Below are 26,005 nucleotides of genomic sequence, written 5' to 3'. Positions count from 1 at the left end.
TGTGTGTGTGTGTGTGTGTGTGTGTGTGTGTGTGTGTGTGTGTGTGTGTGTGTGTGTGTGTGTGTGTGTGTGTGTTGTGTCCGTCTCATCCTCCATAACAGAGTTACAAGCTGTGTTATGTACGTCACTCTCTCGTCCTCTTGTCTGCCTCACTTACTCGCTCGCTCTCTTTTTCTCTTTCTGTCCTTTTTTGCATTGAATGAATTTTGGGTAACATACATATACCACAACAAAATGTACAACGTGTAGCAGAGGATATTACTTAAAAGTATTAATTGGAACGCTTGTTGGCAAAGTGGTCCTCGATGGTAAAAACAATAACACATATAATGATTATAAGGCAAGACAAACTTACAAACAACCATAAATACATTCATTTATATTGACATCCTAAAAAGTGTCACTATTCGCTGCACTTTTCCCTAACCTTAAAAATCAACCATATTCATTTCACATTTCGACATTAAAAAACAATCCCTTCATCTCAATTTCCGCATAAAATGACATACCCAAATCTAACTGCCTGTAGCTCAGGCCCTGAAGCAAGGATATGGATATTCTTGATATTATTTGAAAGGAAACACTTTGAAGTTTGTGGAGATGTGAAATGAATGTAGGAGAATGTAACACAATAGATCTGGTAGAAGGTTAAAAAAAAACAAAAAAAAACACACCTTTTCTATTTTTATCTTGCAACATCTTTGAAATGTAGATGTTGTCCATAACAGGTCAACATTGTGTATACAAAGTTTCAGACTGATACGTTCAAGAATGAGAGAGCTACATAATATTTAATATGAATTCTCCCAGGTGTCCCTCACGAGTTTGCCCAAATGTACCCAAGTAGCCTCCAAGTGTCCGAATTGGTCAATTGATACATATTCAAGAACATAACTACAGAGAGAACATATCAAAATGCTATGGTAATAAACTTGTTTTTTTTTACAAACTCTAGGAATGTCATAAATGATGGATCATAAGCTTCCCTACATAAAAGGTACTAACAGGAGATGTGGCGAGAACGCTGATCCAATGCCTCCCAACACAGAAATTAACTATTTAAGATAAGGGCCAAGTTAGAGGACATGGAGGACTTGAATGTGGTCTCTTTGGAGTTGGCTCCCAGAGGTCATCTGAGTCAGTCTCTACCACTATTGAGAATTTTTCAAATTCAATTAKAACTCAAGTATACTGTTACTTATTTTATTTAACTTTTATTTTAACAGGGGGTGAGCCCTGCATCAATACTTTTACAGGTGAGCCCTGCATCAATAAATCAAATATACAACACATATCTAGAAACATATAGATTATATAGAGTATGGGGAACACAATCACTATAATGAAATATGTGGACCAATAGGCAATAAGACACTCAAAAACATTGTAGAATAATGGTGGACATCAAAACTATGAAATAACACAAATGTCAGAAACGTGTGTATAGGTGGCAGGGAAGTCAGGCGCAGGAGAGTCAAACGGAGTGTAAAATGGAGTCTTTTAATAAATGTCCAAGAAACATGCTCCATAATACTAAATAGAAAATGAATAATAAACAAATATGAGTACGAAGACCCGTCGCGCACCTATACAAAATAAACACTACACTGACAACAAACAATCTCTGACAAAGACATGAGGGGAAACAGAGGGTTAAATACACAAGAGGTAACGGATGGGATTGAAAACAGGTGTGTGGGAAGACAAGACAAAACCAATGGAAAATGAAAAATGGATCGATGATGGCTAGAAGACCGGTGACGTCGACCGCCGAACACCGCCCGAACAAGGAGAGGCAACGACTTCGGCAGAAGTCGTGACAACAAATGGAATCATGTAGTAACCAAAAAAGTGTTGAACAAATCAAAATATATTTCATATTTGAGATTCTTCAAATGTGTCACCCTTTGCCTTGATGACAGCTTTGCACACTCTTGGTATTCTCTCAACCAGCTTCAGGAGCTTCACCTGGAATGCATTTCAATTAACAGGTGTGCCTTGTTAAAAGTTCATTTGTGGAATTTCTTTCCTTCTTAATGCATTTGAGCCAATCAGTTGTGTTGTGACAAGGTAACGTTGGTATAAAGAATATAGCCCTATTTGGTAAAAGACCAAGTCCATATTATGGCAAGAACAGCTCAAATAAGCAAACGACAGTCCATCACTACCTTAAGACATGAAGGTCAGTCAATACAGAACATTTCAAGAACTTTGACAGTTTCTTCAAGTGCAGTCGCAAAAACCATCAAGCGCTATGATGAAACTGGCTCTCATGAGGACCGCCACAGGAAAGGAAGACCCAGAGTTACCTATGCTGCGGAGGATAAGTTCATTAGAGTTAACTGCACCTCAGAAATTGCAGCCCAAATAAATGCTTCACAGAGTTCAAGTAACAGACACATCTCAACATCAACTGTTCAGAGGAGACTGCATGAATCCGGCCTTCATGGTCGAATTGCTGCAAAGAGACCACTACTAAAGGACACCAATAATAAGAAGAGACTTGCTTGGGCTAAGAAACACGAGCAATGGACACGAGCAATGGACATTAACGTTAGCTGGCTGGCTCTCTAGCCAACGTTACGTGTATGATCTTATAATTTGTCTCTCTGAGTCTTTTGCTTGGCTAGCTATTGCCGAATGTTAGCTAGCTGACATTGAACCTGGTTGGTCATGAATTGGGATTACTGTAATGTCATGAGTTGGGATTATGGTTCATTGTTTACCTAGCTAGCTAGCTACCTACATGTCTTAACAAAAGACTCCACAATGCAAGTAACCATTTCGGGTGTGTTCGTAAATTCAGTCTGGCCATCTGCTCCGATTTCAGAGCACTTTCGTCTGAGAGTGCCAGAGCACAGAATAACTGAGGAATTTACGAACGCTCAACACCCGTTGAATAAGGCCGGTGTCAGTAAACGTCGGTAAAAAAGCATAATTAAATTGTTGCCAGAAGCACAGTTACAGTCACCAATGCTCTGGATAACATGAAGACAGCCTAACCAGCTCTGCTAGGGCGAGTAAATGGTCAGAGTGAGCTGTTCTCTCATTTGTGTCTGGAAGTAGCTAGCAAGCTAGCCAATGTTAGCCAGTTAACTTGGGTGCTTGACTGCCGTTGTGAGGTCAGAACGTTCGGATCAACCCTACTCATCGACCAGAGCGAACGCTCTGAATTTACGAACGTACAATCTGACAGCACTGTTGCAGTCAACAACGCTCTGGATAACATAACAGCCTAACCAGTTCTGCTAGGGCCAGTAATGTTCAGTGAGCTGTTCTCTCATTTGTGTCTGGAAGTAGCTAGCAAGTTAGCTTGGGTGCTTGGCTGCTGTTAGTACAGAACGCTGGGCTCAACCCTTAAAGAGATGGGTGGGGCTAAAGCTTTAGAGGGTGACAACGATGCTGAATGGGTGTAGACAAAGAAGGGCTCTCCAGTAGTAGTACCAAAACAGGCCATTTTTCTCAAAAATGAGTTTACAAGTTTATTAACTTTCAAAGCAGAATTACTTTCCCATTGTTCCTCAACTGTAGTGTCTGATATACCATTTTGTAGCTCTGAGTCTTATATAATGTTTCTACATGAGACCGATTTGAGCCGGTTGATCACATATACACGTATATAAAGAAATCAAAGAAAAATATCTCAAATGAATATGCAACCATTTAATTAAGCTACTGCATTAAGATGTGAAGCAATAACATATTTTACTTACTGATCTAAAAGTGGATTTTTTCCTTCCAAAAACATTTATTCTGCGTTAGAATCAAAACTGCGCTCACTCAGTTTTCTGCAATAATACATTCAAATTTGTATACTTGGACTTAGATTTAGCTTTTGTACTCTTAGTAGCAATGTTTTACTTTTTCAGTTTTGAGAAAAGTTTGTTGAAGAGAACGAATCACTCTTTTTATCACTTTATTTTATCAAACAAAACTATGCTACATTTTATCTCTGGGACCCACAGGATGACAAATCAGAGTAAGATTACATGATTTACCGTCAGAGGTGAATGTATTAAACCAGTTGCCTTGATTAAAGTGTTTTGTTGTTGTGCACTATCCTCAAACAATAGCATGGTATTTTTTCACTGTAATAGCTACTGTAAATTGGAAACTGCAGCTAGATTAACAATCATTTAAGCTTTCTGACGATATAAGACATGTCTATGTCCTGGAAAGTTGGTTGTTGTTTACAACTCCATTCTAGTGACATATCACATATTGAGCAGCTACTGTCCCAATTTCAGGACACTGATCCTGTAGAGGTAAAAAAACAATCTATTCATTGCACATCATACCTATCACTCTAATAAAAACACCTGACCAGCAGTAGGGAACACAAGAGGGAATGGAGTGGTTTCTCTTATTTAGACAACCTTGTCCAAATGAAAACCGTTGCCTGCTTTTTAAAGCTATTTTCCCTTTACTTTGCTTGATCTCCAAGTGGGGGCTATTCCATAGAAAAAAATATGCAGCATTGAAGAGCCCCAAGTACACAGTGGCCTCCATTATTCTTAAATGGAAGAAGTTTGAAACCACTAAGACTTCGTAGAGCTGGCCACCTGGCCAAACTGAGCAATCGGGGGAGAAGGGCCTTGATCAGGGAGGTGACCAAGAACCCAATGGTCCCTCTGACAGAGCTCCAGAGTGCCTCTGTGGAGATGGGAGAACATTCCAGAAGGACAACCATCTCTGCAGCACTCCACCAATCAGGCCTTTATGGTAGAATGGCCAGACGGAAGCCACTCCTCAGTAAAAGGCACATGACATCCCGCTTGGAGTCAACAACTTTGGATAAGGTGCTGAGGATTGACACAGGCCTAGTTTCCTACATTTGTTTTACTTCTTGGCTGTTTTGAGATCATTGGGAAATGTACCACTACTAATAAAAAAGGTTTACAATATGCGTTATCATTTTAGCATTGACACAAGCACTATCCTTTATGAATCTTGCAGGAAGGTTATCCAGCCCAGTTGCTTTGTTTGTGCTCATTAATTAAGCATAGTAGATTGGAAACTCTGTCGATATCTGGTATATGTCTGCAATTGTAGTCAGCCTGGAATGCAACCATAATCTAGTTCACTACTTTTGATCAGAGCCCTACGGATCCTGGTAAAAAAGGAGTGCACTAAAAAGGGAATATGGTGCCATTTGGGACACATGCTCGTTATTCAGTTGATATGTTTACTTCCAAACAGAACACAATGTCAGTGTCACCATTTATTCAAACCCATAAATAAAACCACAGTCTAAATTGTGAATTATTATTTTATAGCCAAAGAGAGAAAACAGGTGTTTGGTGAAAAATAATGACATCCATTTTGACCAAAAAACTCCCACTGTATTATTTGAGTCAAACTAATTTGTTCCTGGCCTAGATTTCACATTTCTTCATCATTCTATTTTGACAGAAACAGACTAAATGAATGCGTTATAATAACAACATAAACGAATCACAGAGAGAAGGATTTACTTTTTCACATAAAGTGTGGAGATATCCAAACCATATGATGCTGTAAAGTCTCAAAGTAACATGTTTGCTTGTTTGCAATGTATGCTGTTTAAAAGCTGTGCCAAACATTGGGATGCTGGACACAAGCAGGGACGATGAGTGCAATCTAGATGAGATAGTCGATGTATCAGCAGTGGGGCACAGAAAATGACATGTTTGACTGATTCAATCAGAGAGGACTTCACTTTATCCATATGAACGCACCGCTGCCGAAATTAGAGGAATTAAAAGTCCACGCTTCTAACACCTGGGCTGCAGTAGTTGCTGGGAGTGAGACATGGCTCGATGGGTCAATTGAGGACAATGAGGTTGAGCTACCGGATTATAGCATTCATAGAGCTGAGCGAAACCGAAACACTGGCGGTGTGTGTGTTTTTACTAGGAATGATGTGCATTTTAACCCTCGTTCATATCTGAAAATGGATGGTCTTGAGGTTGCATGGGTAGACATACTGATTCCTAAATGTCGTTCTATACTTGTTGGTGTGTGCTATTGGCCTCCGAAGCAGAATCATTTATACCATTTACTTGAATCGATTGCTGTGATCACAATGTATTTGCTGATAAGGAATATATTCTGCTTGGCGATTTGAATACAAAATGTGCAGTTATCGCCCAAGAAAAGTACACTAGTAAATGCCCTGTAGAACTTTAATGTGTTATTTGGACTGAAACAACTGATTGTTGACCCAACCCGGGTCTGCATTGACAGTAAATCAACTTTGGATTTGATTATTGTATCAGACCAAGAGAACGTCTTTCAGTCAGGAGTCTTAAATATTGGTTTTAGAGATGATATGGTAACCTATTGTACCTGTAAGAAATCCAAAATACTACTAGAGGCAGGTAATAAATACATGAAGGTCTGTTCTATGAAAAAATACTCAAAGGAACGTTTTGTAGAAGTACTTTAAGTTTGGATTGGTCTCTAAACTGTGATGTTGATCAAGCTTTTTATCTTTTTAAAGATATGTTTCTGTCTGCTCTCAACTCTCTGGCTCCGAAGAAACAATTTCGAATCAAACAGCGGTTAGGGAAATGGAGCACTTCCGAGATCTTAGACCTCATAAGGAAAAGGGATCGCTGCCTGGCCAAATTCAAAAGGACAAATCTCCAAAAAGATTATGATGGTTATATTAACTGTAGAAACCAGGCAAGACATGGAATGGATAAGGCCAAATCCTAACATTACATAGACGCTGTTCATGACAATTTACATCAGCCTTGTAAACTGTGGAAAATATTAAAGGACATTGGCTCAAAAACTCCCCATAAGGTAAAATCATGTAGTATTGGCCTGCATATTGATGTTTTATGTTATGACCAGGCAAAGGTTGCAAATTATTTTAACAATTTGTTTTACCGCTATAACCTCATTTCTGGTTAAGAAGTTACCGACTTGCTCAGGACACTATGGCCAGGCATTCATTAACAACTTTTACCATAGCAAAGGTATCACAAATGATTTGTTTGAGCTGTGTGGATATCAGAGCGCCTGGAAAGATGTTTCAAATATCAGCTAACTACATTCTGTGATATATCAATCTGATGACGTGGCACACAACCATTGAGTGACGCAATGCAATGTCTGCAATGTTGTCTGCTTGCAACGCAAACATTATTTGAGATATTCTGAAAGGAGCTTTTACGATCACCCAATAGGATGGAGTGTTACTGAGACAACAGCCAATCCCGGTGTCCCTCTTTACAGCTAATCCCTATGTCCCTCTTTTCTCCACCGAACAGCAATAGCTAGCTACCTTTCTGTTTGTATTGTGATGTCCTATCAGGAGTTGATGGAAGTCCCCAAGACTACTAACGCTAGAATCCATAGTTCCTACATCCATTTTTTGGACTTATATATAAATGCCTTGTGAGCTTAGTTTAACTGTCATACCTCATCAGAACCCAACAKATAAGATTGTTTTACTCCAATGTTTGTAAACAAAGTAAATGTAAACATATACTGTATATCCTCAAAACATGATTAAATCTATATTTTGTATATAATGGATAGTCAGTCTTTGCATCCATAGCTCTGTCTACGAATTTAAGTGGTTACATTTCTCCAGCATTTCTACAGGCCCATCCCCCAGCTTTTCACCAAAACAGAGGCGGGGTGTCGTTTTGTTATTGTTTCAATTAAGGATTCTAGCTTTAAAGTCATTTGGTGTGTGTTGTGTGTGTGTGTGTGTGTGTGTGTGTGTGTGTGTGTGTGTGTGTGTGTGTGTGTGTGTGTGTGTGTGTGTGTGTGTGTGTGTGTGTTGTGTGTGTTACGTGCATATGGGCTATTAAAGTCACTAACCTGCCCCTGTGCTGCACCACCGTTACATAATTGGCATCGCACAGTGCTCAGCTCTCTCCGTAATGATGACTGAGCATCCAGAGAGAGATTAATTGATATTCACCTCATAGAAACTTGTTTATTACAGACTTCCTTACTCACTGACTTCAGTGGGAGAGATAACAAACACTGTTTTTCTTCTATAGGCTATAAGTGTGTGTCAGTGTGGTGTTTCGTAGCGAGGAAACACACACGCGAGCACGTATACGGCCGTAGTAGTAATAATGAGCTCATCAGACTGTTAAATGGGAGATAATGGACAGACACCATTACCTCCCATAGTAATGATTGAAATGGACTGGTACCAAAGACATGGAAAGCATGTGTTTGATTGTTTGTACTGTTCCATTCAATATGAGCCAGTCCTACGAATTAGTGCCACCAGCCACACTGACAGACGTGTTGCTTCTGTGCCGAGACTACAAACTAGGGGATCTTGTGATGTCAGAATATGTGCCCTCAACAGATGTAGGAGGTGTTGGGAAAGATACGAGACATGAAATGCATGAAAAAGAGTACATAATCAAGATGACATCGTTGTGATATGCAGTAATATGCTTTCATTGACAATCTCTTGTCTACTTCATGCTTCATGTAGGTTCATGCTCTACAACATTCGCAGAGTACACGCCTGCCTCACACAGGAAGCGGTCCTAATCCAGGCACTTGTCATTCCCGTCTGGATTACTGCAACTCGCTGTTGGCTGGGCTCCCTGCCTGTGCCATTAAACCCCTACAACTCATCCAGAACGCCGCGCCCGTCTGGTGTTCAACCTTCCAAGTTCTCTCACGTCACCCCGCTCCTCCGCTCTCTCCACTGGCTTCCAGTTGAAGCTCGCATCCGCTACAAGACCATGGTGCTTGCCTACGGAGCTGTGAGGGGAACGGCACCTCCGTACCTTCAGGCTCTGATCAGGCCCTACACCCAAAAAGGGCCCTGCGTTCATCCACCTCTGGCCTGTTCGCCTCCCTACCTCTGAGGAAGTACAGTTCCGCTCAGCCCAGTCAAAACTGTTCGCTGCTCTGGCACCCCAATGGTGGAACAAACTCCCTCACGCGCGCAGGTCAGCGGAGTCAATCACCACCTTCCGGAGACACCTGAAACCCACCTCTTTAAGGAATACCTAGGATAGGATAAAGTAATCCTCCTACCCCCCCTCCCCCTAAATGAGTTACGATGCACTATTGTAAAGTGGTTGTTCCACTGGATATCATAAGGTGAATGCACCAATTTGTAAGTCGCTCTGGATAAGAGCGTCTGCTAAATGACTTAAATGTAAATGTTAAATGTACTTAATAGGATGGGTGGTCCTGTATTTGTGGGAGCAACTTTTCAGTATTTATCTTGTAAAGGCAGCAGCTACATGAATCCTTTCAGATGTTTCTCTATACTGTTGAATTTTTCATCAACACATACAGTGAAACAGTGGTGTAAAGTACTTAAGTAAAAATACTTGAAAGTACTACTAAAGTAGTTTTTTTGGGTATCTGTAATTTACTTTACTATTTATATTTTTGACTTATTTTACTTCACTACATTCGTTACGAAAATAATGTACTTTTTACTCCATACATTTTTCTGTGACACCTAAAAGTAACAGGACAGGAAAATAGTCAAATTCACGCACTTAACAACCGAACATCCCTGTTCATCCGTACTGCCTCTAATCTGCCAGAATCACTAAACTCACATGCTTCGTTTGTAAATTATGTCTGATTGTTGGAGTGTGCACCTGGCTTTCCGTAAATTTAAAAAACAAGAAAATGGTGCCATCTGGTTTGCCATCTGCCATCAATTTTCGCATAAAATGACATACCCAAATCTAACTGCCTGTAGCTCAGCACCTGAAGCAAGGATGTGCGTATTCTTGATACCATTTGAAAGGAAACACTTTGAAGTTTGTAGAAATGTGAAATGAACGTAGGAGAACATAACACATTAGATCTGGTAAAAGATAATAAAAAATAAAAAAAACATGCGTTTTCTATTTTTATCATCATCTTTGAAATGCAAGAGAAAGGCCATACATTGATATATGATTCTAGGTGTAATTTAGATGTGTATGCAAAGTTTCAGACTGATCCAGTGAAGAATTACTTTACTTTACTTTGCTTTAATAGCTACTGTAAATTGAAGTTGCAGTTAGATTAACAAGAATTTAAGCTTTGTGCCCATATAAGACATGTCTATTTCCCGGAATTGGCTGTTGTTTACAACGTCATTCTAGTCACATTATCGCATATTGAGCAACAACTGTCCTGGTTTAAGGACACCGATCCCGTAGAGGTTTAATATAAGGAATTTTAAATGATTTATACTTTTACTTTGATACTTAAGTAATTTTAGCAATTACATTTACTTTTTATACTAAGTATATTTTAAACCAAATACTAATACTCAAGTAGAATTTTACTGCGTGACTTTTACTTTTATTTTGTCATTTTCTATTAAGGTTTCTTTACGCAGTTATGATAGTTGGGTACTTTTTCCATCACTGAAAAGAATTTGCTGTTGCGCCAGGAATGGAAGTCTCAACAGACTCCACACAGGACAACTTTGTGAAAATTATGAAAGTCAACTTTTAAACCTTGGAAGTTAACACATCTCTTGTTAATTAATTTACTTGTAAAACACATCAGCTGACAGCAGAAACAAACTGGACATGGGTTGGTCCATCTTTAGCCCAGTGGGCCTGTCTAAATAGGGGGGGGTTTGCACATAATTATCATTATTTGGCAAATAATGGGGGGCTTCACAGAAAAAAATGGGTCAGTGTGGGGGTCTTGATGGAAAAAAATGGCTGATTTCTGGTCCCAATCGGTCCCTGCCTGACAGACTATCAGACATAGGAGGGTCTGAATCTGTAAAATCAATCATGTTGCTTTCCATGAAGAAGGAGAATCCAACCATACAAATGAATATGCATACTGAGCGTAAACATGAACCATGGAATCAGTGCTCAGGTCAGTGAGGGTCATGGATACTGACAAACATATTCCATATACTGGTTGTGGCCCAAATGACACCCTATTCCATATTTAGTGCCCTACCATATTTAGTGCCCTACCACACACACGCAAGCGCGCACGCACGCACACACACACACACGAAACAAAACAAAAACATGCTGTGTCATTGCAAATAATGTTAACTTACAGATACACAGCCATGAATGCATTTGCATGGACTGTAAACACGCATACGCATACGCAACAAATGTGCACGCGTACACACGCGTACACACACACACAACGTTATTTCCCTAGTCCACTATAAAACGTTTGCTGTCATATTTACAGTAACTTACTGGCAGCATTTGGCCAGTAAATTACTTTAATTAATTCCATAGTAGCAAATATTTTACTGTAATCAAATTTACAGTATAAATTACAATTACAGCATATTATTGTAATTACCCAGTAACATATTACCCAGTGTTCTTTGCAAGTTTTCATTTTCACATTTACATTGGTCATCTAGTGGGCCCCCTTGTAGTTGTCAACTTACAGTTTATAAACCAAGGTTTATAAAAAAACACAAATCACTGTCATAGCAAGTAAAAAGTTTCGCTAACCATTACTGAAAATGTTGTTGTAGTTAAGGACAAACTGGTCTTCAAAAATTATTGTAATTACAGCAAGATATCTTATGATATGTCTGACCATCTCTGGATAGTGCCAATGCATTACTGAGAAATTCATATTAACTTGATGAAAGCCTCCTGTAAATTGCTATAAAGTCAAAACTATAAAACACAGTACAATATTGTAAAAGTGACTAATAAACTGTAAGAAAGTTATTTTAACAATATTTTACTGTAATTACACGGGATTGGAGCAAGCAGGTTGGCTGCTAGGCATTTGTACTGTATATTACAGCATATCAATGAATACTTGGTGTTTTATATGACTTGCACTTCTACAGGCTTAAATAAAAGCTTCCAAACTGGCCATAATTACACAACAAAAAAGATCAAATGGACATAGATGTCTGAAGTTTTGTTTCGTCAAACAACCACCTGATTGATTTAATATTGGTTTTGATAGAACACAAAAAGGCTACTCTGTACACGCGCTACACGCGTGTGGGACGTCATCTATAATAATGTGTCTGCTCTAAATTCCTTTGACCAGCAGGTGCCACTAGTGTGCAATGTGTTGATCAATGCCTTGAGTAATTAAACCATTTATTTGATCAAATTGTCTGGAAAGCCTCAATGCTTCAGGAAGCTTAGTTTCACCATCACTACAATACACCATAATTTACAGTATGCTGCATTAAATACACCAAAACAGCAATGCAATTGTTAAATTGTATTGAAATACTCATCAATTGCTAATAATGAATATGTAATTATGTATAATAGCATACCAACTGAAATGTGGTGTTTTATATCAGTTGCATTTTAGGTCTTAACAAAGGCTTCTAAACTAACAGTGAGTATAGCTTTTCTTATTTCGCAACAAAGCCTCCTTCACTCATACTGCCAAACATACCCTCATAAAACTGACTATCCTACCGATCCTTGACTTCGGCGATGTCATTTACGAAATAGCCTCCAACACTCTACTCAGAAAATTGGATGCAGTCTATCACAGTGCCATCCGTTTTGTCACCAAAGCCCCATATACTACCCACCACTGCGACCTGTATGCTCTCGTTGGCTGGTCATCACTACATATTCGTTGCCAAATCCACTGGCTCCAGGTCATCTATAATTATTTGCTAGGCAAAGCTCCTCCTTATCTCTGCTCACTGGTCACCATAGCAACACCCACCCGTAGCACGCGCTCCAGCAGGTTTAATTCACTGGTCATCCCCGAGCCAACACCTGCTTTGGCYGCCTTTCCTTCCAGTTCTCTGCTGCCAATGACTGGAACAAATTGCAAAAATCACTGAAGTTGAAGACTTATATCTCTCTCACTAACTTTAAGCGTCAGCTGTCAGAGCACCTTAACGATCGCTGCAGCTGTACACAGCCCATCTGTAAATAGCCCATCCAACCAACTACCCAACTCATCCCCATATTTGTTTTTGTTTTTCTGCTCTTTTGCACACCAGTATTTCCACTTGCACATCCTCATCTGCACATATATCACTCCAGTGTAAATTTCTAAATTGTAATTAATCCGCCACTATTGGCCTATTTATTTCCTTACCTCCTTACTTCATTTGCACACACTGTACAGTATACAGATTTTTCTATTGTGTTATTGACTGTACGTTTGTTTATCCCATGTGTTGTTGTTTTAGTCACACTGCTTTGCGTTATCTTGGCCAGGTCGCAGTTGTAAATGAAAACTTGTTCTCAATTGGCCTACCTGGTTAAATAAAGGTGAAATAAATCAAATAAAAGGGATATGGCTAGCCACTCAACCATTAACGGTTTGAGACTTGCTGCCACAATGATCTGTCACCTATGTGAGAGTGCCTTCAGAAAGTATTCAGACCCTTTGACTTTTTCCAAATTTTGTTAGGTTACAGCCTTATTCAAAAATGTATTACATTTCTGTTTGTCCGCACATCAATCTAGATTTTTTTGCTAATTTATAAAAAATGTAACACTGAAATATCACATTTAGAGAAGTATTCAGACCCTTTACTCAGTATTTTGTTGAAGCACTTTTGGCAGTGATTACAGCCTCGGGTGTTCTTAGGTATGACGCTACAAACTTGGCACACCTGTATTGGGGAGTTTCTCGCATTGTTCTCTGCAGATCCTCTCAAGCTCTGTCAGGTTGTATTGCTGTTCAGCTATTTTCAGGTCTCTCCAGAGATGTTCAATCGGGTTCAAGTCCGGGCTCTGACTCGGCCACTCAAGGACATTCAGAAACTTGTCCCGAAGCCACTCCTGCATTGTCTTGGCTGTGTGCTTAGGGTCGTTGTCCTGTTGGAARGTGAACCTTCGCCCCAGTCTGAGGTCCTGAGTGCTTTGGAGCAGGTTTTCATCAAGGATCTTTCTGTACTTTGCCCCCTTCATCTTTCCCTCGATCCTGACTAGTCTCCCAGTCCCTGCCCCTGAAAAACATCCCCACAGCATGATCCTGCCACCACCATGCTTCACCGTAGGGATGGTGCTAGGTTTCCTCTAGAAGGGACGCTTGGCATGCAGGTCAAAGAGTTCAATCTTGGTTTCATCAGACCAGAGAATCTTGTTTCTCATGGTCTGAGAATTTTTAGTGCCTTTTGGCAAATTGCAAGCTGTCATGTGCCTTTTACTGAGGAGTGGCTTCCGTCTGGCCACAGAGGAATTCTAGAGCTCTATCAGACTGACCATTGGGTTCTTGGTCACCTCGCTGACCAAGGCCCTTTTCCCCCGATTGCTCAGTTTGGGTGGGCGGCCAGCTCTAGAAAAAGTCTTGGTGGTTCCAAACTTCTTCCATTTAAGAATGAAGGGGGCCACTGTGTTCTTGAGGACCTTCAATGCTGCAGACAATTTTTTGGTACCCTTCCCCATCTCTGTGCCTTTGACCTCATGGCTTGGTTTTTGCTCTGACATGCACTGTCAACTGTGGGATCTTATGTAGACAAGTGTGTCTTTCCAAATCATGTCCAATCAATTGAATTTACCATATGTGGACTCCAATCAAGTTGTAGAAACATCTCAAGGATGATCAATGGAAACAGGATGCACCTCAGCTACATTTCGAGTTTCATAGCAAAGGGTCTGAATACTTATGTAAAAAAGGTATTTCTATTTTAAATTTTGTATAAATGTGCAAAAATTTAGGGTATTGTTTGTCGATTGCTGAGGATTTTTTTAGTTGTTCATTTTCAAATAAGGCTGTAACGTAACAAAATGTGGAAAAGGTCAAGGGGTCTGAATACTCTCCGAAGGCACTGTAAATGTAATTATCAGGGAGCCACTATCACATATCAGTGAAAGTTGTACAGCATTCTCACTAACAGGTGCAACAAATCTAGCCCCTTATAAGAAACACCTAAAAATATGTTAATGATTCCAGTGCCCAAATATACACCCAATAATGTTAGTTTAGTCTGCCAAAAATGTATTATGACACTGTATGCTGAATTAAAGTAATTTACTGAAATCAAATGGCCAGTAAATTACTATAGATTTTCAGGACAAGGTTTGTAGAATTCACAAAATTGAGTTTAGTGTATTCTGTGGAGGTGCAGCATTCTCACTCAGGGGTGCGACAAACAGAGCCTTTTACAAGGCACACCTTAAAAGATGTTAATGAGCCAGAGGCTCTTTCCACGTCCACAACATTTCCCCACAATGCACCATAATTAATTCTGTAAAACACATTTAAGGTATTTTACTGTACATTCTACAGTGTTTTATTGTAAAATTTACAGAAACGTCTTTCAGTGTACATATCTACTCACTTGAGGGTGGTCATCTCGGTGAGCGATGGCTGTGTGGCCTTCAGATAGCTTGCCCGGCGCGCCTGCACCTTGGGCGAGGGCTTGGGGCTGCAGTCTGAGTCGCCGCTGTCTTCCTCCGCCATGGCCTTGATGTAGCTGCCACTGCGCATACGCCGGCATGGGATCTCCTCGTCTTTCCCCACGGGCAAGAACCCCCTACTCCATTCGTCCTGGGGTACCTGTGGGGCGGAGACCGTGAGAACAGGGCGGTAACTAAATGTCAGAGCAATGACCCACCCGACTAGACACTATGACTGCTCTCTGACCCCTGGCTTGACCGCTTGCCCAGCCTCAGGTCACCATCCAAACAATGCTCTATACACACCAAGCCGCTAAAGTCACACCACTAACTGCTAATGTTCACCTGAATATGGTGTATTAGAACCATACCATCAGGGTGTAGAGACTAGAGGCCCTCCGTTGTGCTGCTCCCTCCCAGTGACGCATATCAAACTGAGTGAATTGTTTGGTCTAAAACGTCTGAATTCTCCAACCCTGTCTGTCTGTGCAGTGGCTGTGTTGCGCTTTTCACACACTAACGAACGTGTAAAAAAAAAGAGGCAAGCAAAGAAGCCATCTCCCTCTCTCCGCTGCCACAAGAAAGAGAGAGGGAAAAACAAAGGAGGTTCTGTTCCGCCCCAGCACTGCGCTGGTCTCCAATATGAGTGGCTTTTAGGGGCTCTAACACGGAGGTGAAAGGGAGAGAGGAGACATACAGAGAGAAATATGCATCCCAAATTGTACCATATTCGCTCTATAGTGCACTACTTTTGACCAAGGCCCATAATGCGCTCGTCAAACGTAGTGCACTATGGAATAGGGTGCCATTTGGGATGGCGACAAAGAGTCTGAATAATCAAAGGTAGGAGAATCATTCAACAGGCCGGTAGCTAGGGAGACAACTCGTCCTTGACGTCAGGGGCACACGAGCGAAAAACTACGAAGACAGAGAACATCTAGGGTCTGTTGAGGACTTGAATGACGCCAGTGTTACACCAATGTCTCTCATCATCTGTAACAGAAACTAAAACAGAAACTCAAAGAACACCCTGCCAAATAAAGCCGAGACACATCAGGAGATGTTTGGCTGGCTGAGAGTCTGTGTGTGTGTGTGTGTGTGTGTGTGTGTGTGTGTGTGTGTGTGTGTGTGTGTGGTGTGTGTAGTGTGTGTGTGTGTGTGTGTGTGTGTGTGTGTGTGTGTGTGTGTGTGTGTGTGCGCAGCCCGGTCTCATAGACTAGATGTAACATAGTAAACGTAAATCCGGCACACTCAAATTAGTATGATATGTAAACGTTTCCTATGGTTACATACGACAGAAGATTAATGAAGGCAACAAAAATGAAAGTAGAGTGGTTGGTAGGGGTGGATGGGCCTCCGTATAATGCAAATGTCTAGCAACCCAAAGGTTGCGTATTCAAATCTCTTCACAATAACTTTCGCTAGTTAGCTACTTTGCAATTACTTAGCATGTTAGCTAACCCTTCCCCTAAACCCTAACATTAACCTAACTCCTAACCTTAACCATAACCTAAACCCCTATAACTAGCCTAGCTAATGTTAGCATTAGCCACCTACCTAACGTTAGTCACAACAAATTGGAATTCTTAACTTGGGCTCCCAAGTGGCGCAGGGGTCTAAGGCACAGCATCTCAGGGCAGGAGGCATCACTGCAGTCCCTGGTTTGAATCCAGGCTGCATCACATCCGGCCATGTTTAGAAGTCCCATAGGGCAGTGCACAATTGGCCCAGCAATGGCCAGGTTTGGCTGTGATTGTAAATAAGAATTTGTTCTTAACTGACTTGCCTAGTTAAATAAAAAAATACATTTTGCCAATTTGTAACATATCATATGAATTGTAATTCGTAACGTTTCATACAAGATGGATGATGGACATCCACAAATTAATACATACCATACGAAACGTAACAAATCCTAATAATTGAGTTCCCCGGATTTACGTTTAGTATGTTACTATGAGTCCAGGTTGGTGCGTGCATGCATGTGCGTGTGTGTGTGTGCGTGTTTGTGTGAATGGGAACAACAGGAAGTGTGAGTGAATGGCGAGGGGCAGAAAACAAGATTACATCCCAGCACGGGAATAAAACAACATGTCACTCCTCCAAATTGAAAGAAGTTTGGCTTCTTTTTCGCCGGCTAAAAGTGTCATGTCCTCGTCTTTGATAGTGCCCCATTTTTTTTGTTCTCTGTAGAAGAAAGAGGAACACAGCTCTTTTCAGGTTGGGACAGGAGGAATGTTTCTACATGGCTGCAAAGATCTTAGTCCCTCTTACTTTCTCTCTCCACCAGTCTCTCTCTAACTTTCACTCTCTTTCCCTCTCAGTCCGTCTCTCTCTCTTTCCCTTTCAACACAATTTCAATGTAATGTTTTTTTTGGCATGGGATTCATGCAGTATGTTTACATTACCATATGTTTACACGTACATTCTTTCTAACTTGCTCTCTCTCTCCCTCTCCCTCTCAGTCCCCATTCTCCCGCTATCTCTCAGTCCCTCTCTTTCTCTCCCCTTGGGCTTCTGTTTGCAGCTCACCAAGTCAGATGAGGGGATGTAACCGAGTTGAATCACTCCCTCTTTCGTCTTCTCCCGAACAAACAGAGAGAGAGCACAGTGGAGCCACCAGGTTCAGGGATATGTGGTTTTTCTCCTCTTTTCAATAGTTCTGCTTTTTCCCTCTCTCTCACCTCATGTCAGCAGCCCTTCTAACGCTCCAGCTCTTTCAGACTATGCTCGTGTTCCAAATGGCACCTGATTCCCATAGGTATCGAGTCAAGAATAGTGCACTATATAGAGAATGAGGTGACATTTAAGACATACCATTATGTGAGTATGTCAGCTACTGTGTAAAAGAGGCTACAGGTACTGTGTATGCATGGGATAATGCTGGTTTCCAAGTAAATAAACTGCATGCAGTAACTGTAAAAGATCAGCTTAAATGCTAATCTAGTAGGTATACATAAGTAATGATTCCACAAGTAATCATTATACATGGAAATCTACAAGCACAAACACACTAATTACATTTTTTTGTTTAACCTTTATTTAACTAGGCAAGTCAGTTAAGAACAAATAATTATTTTACAATGTCGGCCAATCCCGGCCAAACCCTCCCCTAACCCGGACGACGCTGGGCCAATTGTGCGCCGCCTTATGGGATTCGAATCAGGGTCTGTAGTGACGCCTCTAGCACTGCGATGGAGTGCCTGAGACAGCTGCGCCACTCGGGAGCCCGAACCAAATTAGCTGTCACAAGACATTACAAACACACAGACATGTAAAGGACCTGAGACAAATGGAATGGGGTCCACAACCAGGGACGATATGGAATAGGATGAATGATGTTAACAGGTGAGGAAGATGACGTCTCACGTTTGACACAAATGAGGACGTCTCACGTTTGACACAAATGAGGACGTCTCACGTTTGACACAATTGAGGACGTCTCACGTTTGACACAATTGAGGACGTCTCACGTTTGACACAAATGAGGACGTCTCACGTTTGACACAAATGAGGACGTCTCATTTCAACACAAATGTAATAAAATGAACAATGTTTATTGTTCTGAAATAGTTTCTGTAGTTAGGAACAGATAGGATTAGCATTCCTGCAACATTATTCTGATGAAATGCAATTTGATCTCTGAAAAATGTATCTCACTGATTTACTCACTTTACATGTGCATACTGTATTCTCGTCACAGATCATCCTATACAACTACTGCTGTACATACACACCACCTATTTAGTGCATTCGGAAAGTATTCAGAGCCCTTGACTTTTTCCACATTTACATTACCACCTTATTCTAACATTTATGAAATATTTAGTTTCCCTCATCAGTCTACACACAATACCCCATAATGACAAAGCAAACACAGGATTTTATAAATGTTTGCAAATGCATATAAAAAAAACTGAAATATAACATTTACATAAGTATTCAGACCCTTTAATCAGTATTTTGTTGAAGCACCTTTGTCAGCGATTACAGCCTCGAGTCTTCATGGGTATGACGCTACAAGCTTGGCACACCTGTATTTGGGGAGTTTCTCCCATTCTTCTCTGCAGATCCTCTCAAACTCTGTCAGGTTGGATGGGGAGGGTCGCTGCACAGCTATTTTCAGGTCGGGTTCATGTCCGGGCTCTGGCTGGGCCAATCAAGGACATTCAGAGACTTGTACCGAAGCCAGTCCTGCATTGTCTTGGCAGTGCGCTTAGGGTTGCTGTCCTGTTGGAAGGTGAATCGTCACCCTAGTCTGACGTCCTGAGCYCTCTGGAGCAGGTTTTCATCAAGGATCTCTTTGCTCTGTTCATCTTTCCCTCAATCCTGACTAGTCTCCCAGTCCCTGCCGCTGAAAAACATCCCCACTGCAGGATGCTGCCACCACCATGCTTCACCGTAGGGATGGTGCCAGGTTTCCTCCAGACGTGACGCTTGGCATTCAGGCCAATAGTTCAATCTTGGTTCCATCATACCAGGGAATATTGTTTCTCATGGTCTGAGAATCTTTAGGTGCCTTTGGGCAAACTCCAAGCGTGCTGTCATGCCTTTTACTGAGCAGTGGCTTCCATCTGGTCAGTCTACCATAATGGCCTGATTGGTGGAGTGCTGCAGAGATGGTTGTCCTTCTGGAAGGTTCACCAAACTCCACAGAGGAATTCAGGAGCTCTGTCAGAGTGACCATTGAGTTCTTGGTCACATTCCTGACCAAGACCCTTCTCCCGCGATTTCTCAGTTTTGCCAGGCGGCCAGCTCTAGGAAGAGTCTTGGTGGTTCCAAACTTCTTCCATTTAAGATTGATGGAGGCCACTGTGTTTTTGGGGACCTTCAATGCTGCAGAAATGTTTTGATACCCTTCCTCAGATCTGTGCCTCGACACAATCCTGTCTCGGAGCTCTATGGACAATTCCTTCGATCTCATGGCTTGTTTTTTTCTCTGACATGCACCGTCAACTGCCTTTCCAAATCATGTCCAATCAATTGAATTTACCACAGGTGGAGTTCAATCAAGTTGTAGAAATATCTCAAGGATGATCAATGTAAACAGGATGCACCTGAGCTCAATTTCGAGTCTCATAGCAAATAGTATGAATACTTATGTAAATAAAGTATTACTGTTTTGATTTTGAATAATTTTCGCTTTGTCATTATGAGGTATTGTGTGTAGATTGACAAGGATTTGTTTCTTTAATCCAATTTAGAATAAGGCTGCAACGTAACAAAATTTGGGAAAAGTAATGGGGTCTGAATACTTTCCGAATGCACTGTATATCCTGGACTCTGACATTGCTCGTTTTGATATGCCTTACAGTTTTTGACAATTGCTTACACATTATCTCTGAAACTATGGCTCCCTTTCTCTAGACTCTACACACAAAACGCCAAAACACACACACAACATGTAAAACGTCACACATCTCTTGAAAAACCAAACACTTCATTCAAAACTATTTTAACTCTTCTCAAAATGGTGTTGTTGCATCAAAACGTAAAACACTACTATCTTGTGTCTTTTGCAGGTTAAGTGTGCAGTGGAGTCCACAGCAGTTTGTCATAGCACTCACACACAAATACACTGCTCAAAAAAATAAAGGGAACACTTAAACAACACAATGTAACTCCAAGTCAATCACACTTCTGTGAAATCAAACTGCCCACTTAGGAAGCAACACTGATTGACAATAAATTTCACATGCTGTTGTGCAAATAGAATAGACAAAAGGTGGAAATTATAGGCAATTAGCAAGACACCCCCAATAAAGGAGTGRTTCTGCAGGTGGTGACCACAGACCACTTCTCAGTTCCTATGCTTCCTGGCTGATGTTTTGGTCACTTTTGAATGCTGGCGGTGCTYTCACTCTAGTGGTAGCAYGAGACGGAGTCTACAACCCACACAAGTGGCTCAGGTAGTGCAGCTCATCCAGGATGGCACATCAATGCGAGCTGTGGCAAGAAGGTTTGCTGTGTCTGTCAGCGTAGTGTCCAGAGCATGGAGGCGCTACCAGGAGACAGGCCAGTACATCAGGAGACGTGGAGGAGGCCGTAGGAGGGCAACAACCCAGCAGCAGGACCGCTACCTCCGCCTTTGAGTCAGAAACAGACTCCATGAGGGTGGTATGAGGGCCCGACGTCCACAGGTGGGGGTTGTGCTTACAGCCCAACACCGTGCAGGACGTTTGGCATTTGCCAAAGAACACCAATATTGGTGTTCTCCCACTAGAGTGAGAGCACCGCCAGCATTCAAAAGTGACCAAAACATCAGCCAGGAAGCATAGGAACTGAGAATTGGTCTGTGGTCACCACCTGCAGAATCACTCCTTTATTGGGGGTGTCTTGCTAATTGCCTATCATTTCCACCTTTTGTCTATTCCATTTGCACAACAGCATGTGAAATTTATTGTCAATCAGTGTTGCTTCCTAAGTGGACAGTTTGATTTCACAGAAGTGTGATTGACTTGGAGTTACATTGTGTTGTTTAAGTGTTCCCTTTATTTTTTGAGCAGTGTATATACAGTATGTATGCATATTCAGTATACATTTACACTATAAACAAAAACGCAAAACAAATTAAATGTGTTTCTCTCTCAAACAATTGTATTTTCGTCCAGATTTCGGGATGAACAGTAACAGACAAAACAAATACAGTAGAAGATAAACATATAGGCTTGTTCTGGTCCTCCTCCTTGTCCTCTTCCATGTCCTTGTCCTCTTCCTCCTCCTACTCCCTGTCCCCCTCTTACTCTCATTCCTCTTCCTCTCTCTCGCTCTCCAAAATTGGCCTCCATTGTTGTCCAAACCAAGAAAGCCAACCTGAAGCTTATTTATACTGCTCAGGCTCTGATTTCTAGGTGAAGAAATGAGCTATATGTGTTTTCACACGTGTTCACTGGGTGTACGTAATCGGTAAATGAGTGTGGCATTTGGAATGGCAGTGTTTTCCAAACGAAACACAAGACCTGTTAGTTTTGAATGATGTGTCTAATTTAGAGAAACTGTGTTTCGTGTTCTGCAAAAAGTGTGTTTTACAATTGCAAACTGAGTGTAAAGCAGATAATGGGCTAGCAGTTTTGCAGACTTGGTCTGAAGATTAGGTACATGAGTTAATGGTTTCACTGAGTGTGCCTCAAGTACCACTTTTAGTGTGTAAGTGATTGTAAAAAACTGTAATCTCTTTTTATATATTTTTTTCTTAGGATTATTTGTGTATTAGTATTGTACTGTTAGACATTTACTGTTCTACTGGACCTAGGAACAAAAGCATTTTGCTGCACCTGCTTTATTAAGATCTGCTAATCAGTGTATGCAATGAATAAACTTTGATTTGATTTGTCTCACATTCAACACTTATTAGGACGTCTCACATGTCCCTTAAGAGTGGCCGATAGAGAGAGAAAGTAAGTCTGCTCCTTGTCTCCTCCTCTCTCTCTGCCATAAGGGACAGTGGACATTGAGGGGCCTCCAGATATCAGTCTGCGTGGACATGGATAGAGATAGAGAGTACGTCTGCCCCTCCTCTACCCTTCTCTCTCTGCCTCAAGGGACAGTGGACATGCAGTGGGCCAGGTGTCTCCACACAGGCATATGAATCTCTGGTAGGACATGGATGGAGGTGTGAAGATGAAGGTTTGGAGGTGAAGAAGGGTTGTTGTCATACCTGGAGGAATTGACAGATCTGGCGCCCCCCCTGCTGGCAGGTATCAGCCTTGACCGGGGCTTTGTCCAGGTTGACCGATGCGTTCTGGTAGACTTCCCTGGCCCTACTGACCGTCAGCGTTGACGACCACAAGCTCTTCTTCAGCAGTTGGCCAGTCCCGTCCATCCCCGCGCCCAGTCCCGGCAACCCGGCGCATGTAGAACACTTGACGTCGTTGTTGCTTYGTGACGTCTTCAGCGAGTGGGCGCTGATGGTGTTGTACTGCTCCATGAAGTACTGTGACTGGGACTTGCCTGGGTGGCGGCCCATGGTCATCACCCCCGAGGGCATGCCTCCCGGGATGGGGCTGTGGTGGTGGTACAGGCACACCTCGCGGTCCAGGGTGTCGTCCGAGCTCCAGTAGCCTGAGATGGCTGAGCGCATCTTGGGCTCCGACCTGCTGCAGTCTTTGCTCTTGCTGCGCTTGCTGCTGTGCTTCAGGGTGCCCGAGTGGGAGGGCGGGTCGTCAGAGCTGGCCTTGCCCCCGTTCATCCTATCCCCGGATGGGCCTTCCAGGGAGTGGGACTTGGTGAAGAGCTTTTGGACCGAGTGGACAAGATGCCGGATCCTCCCAGGACTGTCGCTGCGCTGGTGCGCCACCGCTGTGCACTTGTACTGCAGTGTGTGGTAGCCGTCATGGCGCGCCGGCGCCTGCCGTTCAAACTGCTCCAGAAGGTTGGGGGGGGTGCGGTTGTTTTTAACGCTTCCCCCCTGGCTTCCGGTGTAAGGCACCACAGCACACTCATCCTTCAGTTCATGGTGGGAGCTGTAGTGTCTTCGGGGGAAGGTTCTGCTAGCCGGGTCAGGGTAGGGCCCGCACTCAGACTGGAAGGAGCTTCGCTGGGCATAGTAAGGGTGGTCTGCCGGGTGGGCATTGCCCGGGTTCAGCGGGTAAGGCCGGGCTTGGCGCCCCAGGGTCATGGAGTCATAGGCGGGGTCACAGGTCACCATGTGATGGTGTCTCCGGCTACTCGACAAGCCCTTCATCGTCATCGTCACGGACGAGGGGAAAGACGCATCTAACTGCTACTGACGCTAAACAAGCTCTGTGGACACACAAACCCAGAACAGACAAACAGAGAGACAAAACAAAGATAGACAAACAGAGAGACATAGAGAGAGAGGGAGAGAAGAGAGAGGGAGATAATTACTTATGCACGCATAGGCATTGTCTAAAGCTGATTAGAATGACTTTTGGCACCCCTAAGCAGACGAGAACAGACAGTGATGTTGACACAGGTAGGCCTATTCATCTCTTTCTTCTGTCCTTCAAGGTTATCTAAATATAGCAGTCAGTTGGTTTGCCATGCATTTCAAGACTTTCAAATCGCTCCACAAGCTTGTCTTCCCACATTTATGCTTGCTCTAGTGAATTTGATTACATGAGAGAAAAAGAGATGGGGGGGAAACCGGGGGTTGAGTTTGAAAGAATTGAATACTGTTTCAGGGTTTATTTCCGCTAAGAAGAAAGAGAGGGAGCAAGCTCCAATAAACAGTCAGGAATAGTCACCGAATCACAGATAGATATATCCCTCACAAAATGTCTCAGAGTAGAAGTGCTGATCTAGGATCAGGTCCTCCCTATCCATATAATCTAATTCATTATCACCTAAAATGGAAAACTGGTCTTAGAGCAGAACTCCTATTCTGAGACACTTTATGAATGAGAGCCCTGATCCTAGTTCTGCCAGTCATTTGAGCTGATCTAAGGTGTGAGGTGGCTGTAGACAAGAGTCTGGTGGCTCTACCTCTCCACTCCCTCTAAAACAAGCTGACAGCTCCTGGGCCACTGCAGCCAACAGCCAATAGAAGCCTTGCCTCACATGGTGACATGAAAACAATGGCATCCAACTGGGCCAATGGCCCTTTACACTCAAACCCGTATACGGGTTGGAAAATGGCAGATTTGAACACTGATAAACTCCTAAATTGGAATGCAGTGGTTGGACAGTAACATGCTGTGTATGACGTCGGAGCTCTGCCTCTGCTCTTCACGGGTTTTGACTGACAGGCGTTGTGCTAATCGGGCAACATTTGATCATTTTTTGTCTGAGTGAGGGGCATGTAAATTAAAAGGACCGCTTTGATGTTATACGAGCACACCGAACACTTGCACTTCACATTTCCATATCATGAAACGTAATGTCACATACAGTGTCAACGTTTATGATCCCTATGTTCGATGTACAGCTACAAGGCGACATGCCTGGGTTGTTCTGAACAGAATGAGCATATGTTTGTCTATCGTGAAGAAAATTTGCTGGCGCACAGGCACCCGAATGTACTCATGACTGCTTTCTTTCATGACTGGCAAAACGATGATCTGTTTCCCTGAATTGCATTGTGAAAGCCTAACACTGTAATATTCTATTTTATAACGTAGTTAGTCATGTTGGCAATAGAACACGCTTTCAAATGATGCCCACCTGACCCAGATTGTGATGTATAATGGACCGTCTACTGCGTAAACAACCATCAGTAAGCGTGGGATGGCGAGGATGCAGGGCTGTGTTCCAAACGAAACAACTACAAGTGTGCCTGCTCTAGTTACTCAATGGCACAGCTAGGTGAGCTTAAAAAAAAGCCCCTTATAGTTGAAGACTAAGGAACTGTGCAGACATTGGAGAGGCGTGTGGCCACCTGGAGACACCAGTTAGTCCTCTCACTCAAACCCTTGTCATGTTTCTGTCTATGTGTTGCCCCTACCCCACATTTTCCAGGAACGATGGGTTCTGACTTCTAAACTTGAGGTCAGAGCTTCTAAACGTATTCATGTCACTGAGCGAGAGAGGGGAATGCAGAACGTTTTTCTTGTTCAGAACATGTTATAGTTAGATATCAGGTATCCTATGGAAAGGAGAAGGGCCACGGTCCGGTTCAAGTCAACAGGACAGCCGTGAGTTGGGGAGGAGTGAGGAATTTGGGCCGAGGTCAGGTCAGATGGAGTGAGAGAGAGAACAGGAATCACTCAAATCCTGTCTAGCAACAGAGATGTATTGGCTGTCCAGATGTGAAAGGAGGAGACTCGGCATAGGAGGAA

The 26,005-nt window shown here is 42.3% G+C and overlaps 1 pseudogene; it reads right to left on the bottom strand.

Annotated features, from left to right (window-relative positions):
- LOC111973571 (disks large-associated protein 1-like) overlaps positions 1 to 26,005 on the bottom strand; it is a 230,971-nt pseudogene that overhangs the window by 82,373 nt on the left and 122,593 nt on the right.

The sequence above is a fragment of the Salvelinus sp. IW2-2015 genome, linkage group LG14, assembly GCF_002910315.2.
Source record: "Salvelinus sp. IW2-2015 linkage group LG14, ASM291031v2, whole genome shotgun sequence".
In the NCBI taxonomy this organism is placed as follows: domain Eukaryota; kingdom Metazoa; phylum Chordata; class Actinopteri; order Salmoniformes; family Salmonidae; genus Salvelinus; species Salvelinus sp. IW2-2015.
The sequence above is the reverse complement of the archived record's forward strand: the minus strand, read 5'-3'. Positions and strand labels throughout refer to the sequence as shown.